The sequence below is a fragment of the Elephantulus edwardii genome, unplaced genomic scaffold (assembly GCF_000299155.1).
Source record: "Elephantulus edwardii isolate Elephantulus edwardi_28Jun2011 unplaced genomic scaffold, EleEdw1.0 scaffold00245, whole genome shotgun sequence".
Lineage (NCBI taxonomy): Eukaryota > Metazoa > Chordata > Mammalia > Macroscelidea > Macroscelididae > Elephantulus > Elephantulus edwardii.
In genome coordinates, this window is record NW_006399995.1 from 182,565 (window position 1) to 190,342 (window position 7,778).

Here is a 7,778-nt window from a genome sequence, read left to right on the forward strand (position 1 = left end):
ATTCAGGTGGGATGAAATCAAAGTCATATTTTGGTTGCCTTGGATTTGGTTTGAGTGCTACTGTAGTTATAAATATATAGACAGAAATAGATATATAACACAAAGAAATTAATATGTAGAATTAATATTAAAATTCATATAATTTGTCAAACTTAGTTATAGCAATAGATATCCTTTTACCTTGCCCACCCAAACAAAAATGATTGTTTATTACTGATAATTAGGAGACTATATGTTGGACTTCAGGAGGAAGATCCAGGCGTGGTTGTTTACTTGCTAGCATTTCACCTCGTGGTGTTGTTGCTGTTGCTATGTGCTGTTGAGTTGGAACAGACTCATAGCTGACCCTCCAACAGGTTTTCAAAGCCTGTAAATCATAGAGGAGAAGACTGATCTTCTTTCTCCCAAAGAGCAGTTGGTAGATTCAAATCGTCCGGCTTTGGGCTGGCAGCAGAGCTTCTTACATCTATGCTGCCATAACTCCCTTTCACCTCTGTAGAAGTAGCTATTCTTCCTGCCTATTAGAAATGAATGGCAAGGATGCTTCTGTTTATTTTTTTAAAAAGTAATTGAATTATTAGTAATAGTTTTACAATTGTTTAAAAAGGTAAATGTAAAAATTAATACATGCATAGGTAAGGTGGGTGAAGGAAAGAAAATACATAACAAAGGATTAATTGTTGTTGTTGTTGTTGTTATATGCTGTCGAGCCACCTGCGACTCATACCGACCATATGTACAACAGCCCTAAACCCTGCTCTATCCTGTGCCAATCTTTTCGTCTCTGACACACCTACCCTCATTACCCCAGTCACTAAATCAATCCATCTCATCAAAGGTCTTCCTCTCCTGTCTCTCAATCCTCCCAAGCATAACGTCCCTCTCCAAGGACTGATCCTGCCTTGTAACATGCACAAAGTTTGTTAGATGGAGCTTCAGAATCCTTGCCTTTAAGGAACAGCCTGGCTTCACCTTCTCCAAGATGAACTTGTTTGTTCTCCTAGCAATCCATGGTATATTCAATAATCTTCTCTAGCAACACAGATCAACTTTCCTTCTATCATCCCTAGTCATTGTCCAGCTTTTTGATGCATGGCAAATTATTGCAAAGACCATGTCTTTATCAGGCACACCTTAGTTGCCAGTCTCCAGTACTTTGGAGAGGTCTCTGACAGCAGACTTTCCCAACATAATTAGACTTTTAATTTCCTGGCTTCTGGTACCAAGAGTTGCAGAGCCTTGTAAACTAAAGCTGTTAACAATCTCAATATTTTCACCATCTATCATGATGCTATCAATCGGCCCAGTAGTGAGAATCTTTGTTTTTTTGATGTTGAGGTTCAATCCATATTGAAGGCTGCAATCCTTGACCTTCTGCAACAAGCGCTTCAGGTCCTCCTCAGTTTCAGCCAGCAGGGTTGTGTCATCTGCATAAGGTGGATTGTTTATGAGTCCACCTCCAATCCTGATGCCACCTTTCTCTTCATACAGCCCAGCCTCCTGGATAATCTGTTCTGCATATAGATTGAAAAAGTATGGAGATAGGACACATCCCTGGCATACATCTTCCCAATTTTTAACCAGGCAGTGTTCTCTTGCTCTGTTCTGATGACTGCCACCTGGTCCAAGTATAGGTTTCTCATAAGCACAACCAAGTGCTCTGACATTCCCATTCTTTTTGGAGTCAGCCACAGTTTATTTTGATCCACACTGTCAAATGCCTTTAGTCAATGAAACACAGATAGACATTCCTCTGGTACTCTATGCTTTCAACCAAGATCTATCTGACATTAGCTATCTGACAAGAGCTACGGCCTCTTCTAAACCCAGACTGCATTTCAGGCAGTTCTCTGTTTATGTGCTGTTCCAGTCATTTTTGGATACTCTTCAACAGAATCTTGCTTGCATGGGATATCAATGATACTGTTTGACAATTTCTGCACTCTGTTGGATCACCTTTCTTTGGAATGGGAACAAATACAGATCTCTTCCAGTCAGTTGGCCAGGTGGTTGTCCTCCAGAACCTTGTAATTAAGGTATGAGAGGAAAATGTGCCAAACATACAAAATTTTAGTAAAAAGATGAAAATCAGTATCTTGTTTCTCTTTTTCTCCTCTCATCAGCCTCTCACCTCAAACTCAAGTGTGCACTTCTGAGCATGTGGGACTTATTGTTGTTGCTGCTAGGTGCCATTGAGTTGAGTACAACTCTTAGTGACCCTATGAACAAAAGATCTGAATCCTGTTTATCCTGTGTCATCTTCACACTCCTTGACCCACAAAATTCCATTGCAGCAGTCACCATGTCAATCAACCTGGTTGAGGGTCTTTTTCTCCTTTACTGACCCTCCACCCTACCCAGGATCATGTCCCTCACCAAAGAATAGCCCCTCCAAGCAACCTACTAAAGTATGTGAGGTGAAGCCTCATCATTCTTGCCTTCAAAGAGCACTCTGGCTGCAGCCAGCACCCTGAGCAGACATATCTGTTTTCTTGGCTGTCCATGGGATGTTCAGTCCTCTTCTCCAACACCACAACTGAAAGGCATCAATTCTTCTGTCATCTTTATTTATTGTTCAGCTCTCTAATATATAGCAAGTGATTGGAAAGACTATGGCCTGAATCAAACACATCTTAGTCCTCAAACAGAGGTCATTAATCCTCAATAACTTGGAGAGTTCCCTGACTGCAGATTTTCCCAGTGCAATGCAGCTCCTTATTTCCTAATTTCTCATACCAAGAATGTTAATTATGGATCCAAGCAAGATGAAGCTGTTGACAGTTTCAATCTTCTCTCCATTCGTCATGATGCTGTCTATTTATCCAGTGGTAAGAATCTTGCTTTGTTGTTGTTTTGTTTTGGGTTTTTTTTTTTAAAAGAATCTTTGTTTTCCTGACAGTGAGACACAATCCATACGAAAGGCAGCATTCCTTGATCTCCTGCAACAAGTACTTCAAGTCCTCCTCACTTTCAGAGAGTAAAGTCGTGTCATCTGCATAATGCAGACTATTGATCAGTCTCCTTCAAATCCTGATGCCACGCTCCTCTTCATAGAGTCCAGCTTCTTGGATAATTTGCTCAGCATACAGATTGAATAGGTATGGAAAGAGACTATAACCCTGACACACTCTCTTATTAATTTTAAATCATTCAGTGTTCCCTGCTCTGTTTGCACAACAGTTTCCTGTATTGGTTTTTCTGGTATTGGTATTTTTCTGGTATTGGTTTTTCATGAGCACAATCAAGTGCTCTGGGATACCCATTCTTCTCAATGTCATCCACAACTTGTCATGATCCACACAGTCAAATGCCTTTGAATAGTCAGTAAAGCCCCAAAAGACATTCTTTTGGTGTTCTTTACTTTCGGCCAGGACCCATCTGACACCAGCAATGATAGCCCTGCATTTCTCAAACTGAGAGAACTGAGAAACATTTTTAGCCTCAAGCTGTGATATTGAGAGGTACTATGGGCAATATATTGAATGACCCAGAAAGCATCCAAAGAAGATGGAAGGAATACACAAAATCACTGTACCAGAAAGAAATGATTGACACCGAAAAATTTCAGAAAGTACCGTATGAAACAGGAGTCAATGGTAAAGAAAGAGGTGATGGAAGCTGCATTGAAGGCATTGGTGAAAAATAAGGCCTCAGGAATTGATGAGATACCAATTGACTTGTTTCAATTAACAAATGCAGCCTTGGATGCACTCAGCAGTCTATTCCAGGAAATTTGGAGGATGGCTGTCTGGCCAATGGATTGGAAGAGGTCCATGCATAGTTATTCCCATTCCCAAGAAAGGTGATACAATAGACTGTAGAAACTATCAAATAATATCATTAACATTATATGCAAGCAAAATACTGCTGAAGATCATTAAAAAATGGCTAGGACAGTACAGACACAAGGAATTTCCAGAAAGTCAAACAGGATTCAGAAGAGGCCATGTGGGATTCCATTGACCATCATTTTCATAAAAGTTTATTTTACATAGATAGGTAGTTTCTGGTAATGAAATCCAATCTGCCGTCCTTATGACAAGTTACCATTTACCTAGAGCCTACTATAATCAGATACTTTATATATTCTTTTTTTTAAAAAAATGTACTTTTATATGCACTGTTTCTGCCTTCTGAGGCGTTATGTCACATTGTTAGGTGCTGACGAGTCATTCCTACCCCTAAGAGTCCCTGTGAACAACATAACACTGCCTGTCCTGCCCCAGCCTTACTGCTCTTACTAGGTTTGCATCCATGGTTGCAGACCTGAATCAATCCGTCTCTTTAAGAGGCGTCCTCTTTTTTTGCTGATCCTCTACTGTACCAAGCATGGTGTCCTTCTCCAGGGATTAAACCCTTCTGATAAATATGTCCAAGATACGTGAGATGCAGCCTTGCCATCTGCACTTCTAAGGAGAATTCTGGCTGCAGTTCTTCCAAGATAGATGTGTTCACTCTCCTGGCAGTCCATGGTATGTTCACTCTTCTTTGCCAACGCTATAAATTCATATGTATCAATTATTCGTTCGTCTCCTGAGATAGTTGGCATTTATCTCCATTTTTAGATGAAAAGAGGTGTGATTCAAGGAGCTTCAGTTACATGCCTCATGTCAAACGGTCTAGTTAGGATTAAGACCCCAGTTTAACTCTTGCCAAAGGCAGTGTTTTCCTACAATGCCAATTGCTTTCCTTCTGAGGAAGAAGCTACGGAAAGAATTCCTTTGGCTCCTCTCAAGGAACAGGATATTGTGTTACTAGGAAGATTTTGTAGCCAAGATCTCGGTGCTTGTGATGATTCATATTTAGATCATGTTCCTTGAGAGTAAGGAAAGATATGTGCGAGCAGCTGGTTTCAGCGTCTAAGGGTTATAAAGCAAGCTTTCACGGAAACCAGCCAGCGATGTTGTAGGAAACTTAGAGGTCATGGGAGATGTTTATCCCTTCTGTACCTACATTTTCAGCCCTTGCTGAAATTTTTTTTTCCACTTCCAGTGTAGCTAGCTAAAATATTTCTCACATTTTCAAATACCTGTAGGAAGAATTCTGAGTCTATTTGGCTGCCTTCTGATTCAAGCAATCCTGAACACACCCTTTCCACACAACCACAGCCTTGGTGGCATAGTGCATTGCCTGCCGGACTGGTAACTAAAGGATTGCCAGTTCGGATCCACGTTGGGAGAAACATGGGCAATTTCCTTCCATAAAGAAACCTGATGGAGGGTCACCATGAGTTGGAATCCCCTAACTAGCAGTATTTTTTTTTAAGCAGTGAGGTTTTTATACGCTATTAGAAGACCGGATTTTTAGAAGAAATCTCTACATACCTAGCCAGAAAGAAGTGTCAAGGCATTTTCTAGCTCATAGCATGAGGAACTTGGTCAGGCGTAAACCTTCATGCATTTACATACTGTCAGTTGTATACGTGCAGCATGAGATTATGTGGTCTTTAGACCACATTCTAAAACTGAGATTTTGCTTCCTCCTTCCCTTCTCATCTGAGAGTTGTGAAGACAGATTCCAGGCGAGGAATACAATTATCCAGAGTTGCCAGTGGGGGGAAAAATGTTGGCCTAAACATCAGAGGATCTGTCTTTTCACTCCAACATAGCAGTTACATAACTCCTTGAAGCCTCAGTCTCTCCTCTTTAAAACTTCACAGTTGACCCCAGGATCTTTGAAATCTTCTCCAGCTAAATCCCAAATACTTACTGGAGGCTTGGTACAATGAAGATTCCTTATGTTTGTATTTAATCCCAAATTATTTTACAAGTATCTATTTGTTCTGCAGCTTAACATTTGTCTGTCTACGCCATGCAGCCTGCTATAAAGACTTCATTTGAAATCTTTTGATGCTTTCTATAAACAAAGTTCCACCATATTAAAATAGAAAACTTTAAACCACAGTTCTTTTCCTTCTTCCTTTTATGTCTTTTCTGGGTTTTATTTGGGGAAGGGATGTGGGGAGAGCTTAGGAGAATGAAGGAGTCTGGTGGCATAGGCTGTTCCACATTGAGCTACTAACCTAAAGGCCAGCAGTTCTAATTCACTAGTTGCTCTCTAGGAGAAGGATCAGGCAATCTCTACCTGCAAAGATTTACAGCCTCAGATGTCCAATGTAGGGGTACCATGAATCAGAATTCGATCAAGAGTGTCTCCTAACAACATACTCAAAGTATTTGAGACAAGCTTTATCATCCTTGCTTCTAATGAACACTCTGGTTCCACCTTCTCCAAGATCTATTTGTTTGGTTGGCAGTCCATGAGATATTCAGCACTCTGCTCTAGCCATACAAGCCAAAGGCTTCAATTCTTCTTCTGTCATTCTTATTCGTAGGCCAGCTCTTAGATGCATAGCAGGGAAAGACCATGGCTTGAAGCAGTCACACCTCATTTTAAACTAACATCCCTGCTCTTCAAGACTTTGGAAATGTCCCTGACGGCTAACTTTCCTAATGCTATACATCTCCAGATCTCCTGATTTTTGCTGGCTCTGAGGGTGTTGATCATAGACTTAAGTAAGATGAACTTGCTAACTATTTCAATAGACAAAAATTAGTAAATATTCAGTAGGAATTAGGTTCAAAATTGAGAGAATTACCACCTTCAAATTCCTTTCTACTTCTTTTCTACAATCCTTTAGGCAGCAGTAAACAAGATATTAATGCTTAATAATGGGTAAAATGTTGACTGCCAAGATATACACAAAAAAGATTATGTTGTATCTAGAGATGGTAACACTTGTATTTTTTTCAATTTCTGATTCAGGTTATTTTGTCAATATTACAGGGAAGATGAAGATGACATATATGAAATTAAGAGCAGAACATAGATTTTTCCCATATTTTCACATAAATCAAAAGCCCAAGGGGAAAGACAATGATTTATAAACACAGCTAAAGCCTAATTTCACTTCAGAGATGAGCCCACAGAACCCAAAAGCTCTGGGAACTGCCAGCCAAACAAAATCTAAGGGAACTTGTCCCTTCCCAGAGACACACAATGCAAGTCATTCCAATGAATAGCTATTAATCTTTTGTAAGTAAATCATATAGTAACACGGAGGACTAATAATTCAGGGTCGAATTCATTTTTGACGGGCACCCCAGGTGGATAAAGCACACTGATATTGACTATTTGGAAAAACAGTGGCCAGTTTTGAATGACAAAAACTATTGCTTTTTCAAAATCTCTATCCTGCAGTCCAGTGCTAACCAAGCTTCTCCTCCCAGCGGAGATCGTCTTCCATTCTTATCTCCCTGGATGAGGGAGAAGGTGTTTGCATAACCCACTGAAGCACTGTGCCTCACTGTAGATGGGGGAGCAGCCCGTTTATTCTGGAGAATTGGCATGCCAGTGAGATTAAAACCTCAGCTGAAAGTTCCTATTAATCATTATGATATCAGAATAAACTTTTTGGGGACATTGAAACTACCAGGAAAAGATGAGAGAGAGAGAAAAGAGGATGGTACCCACTACAGAGATATTTATTGTTGTTAGGTGACATTGAGTCCCCGTGAACAACGGATCTGAACCCTGTCCTATCCTGTGCCATCTTCACATTTCTCACACACTAGAGTCCATTGCAGCAATCACTGTGTCAATCCACCTGGCTGAGAGGTTTCCTCTCCTTCGCTGATCCTCTACCCTTCCAAGCTTCATGTCCCTTTCCAAGGAATTAGCCCCTCCTTCATAGCAAATACATTTTTTAAGAGACATAAATGCAGGTTATATACTTTGATTTCACCAGATGGTATGCATAGGAATCAGATCGATTACAT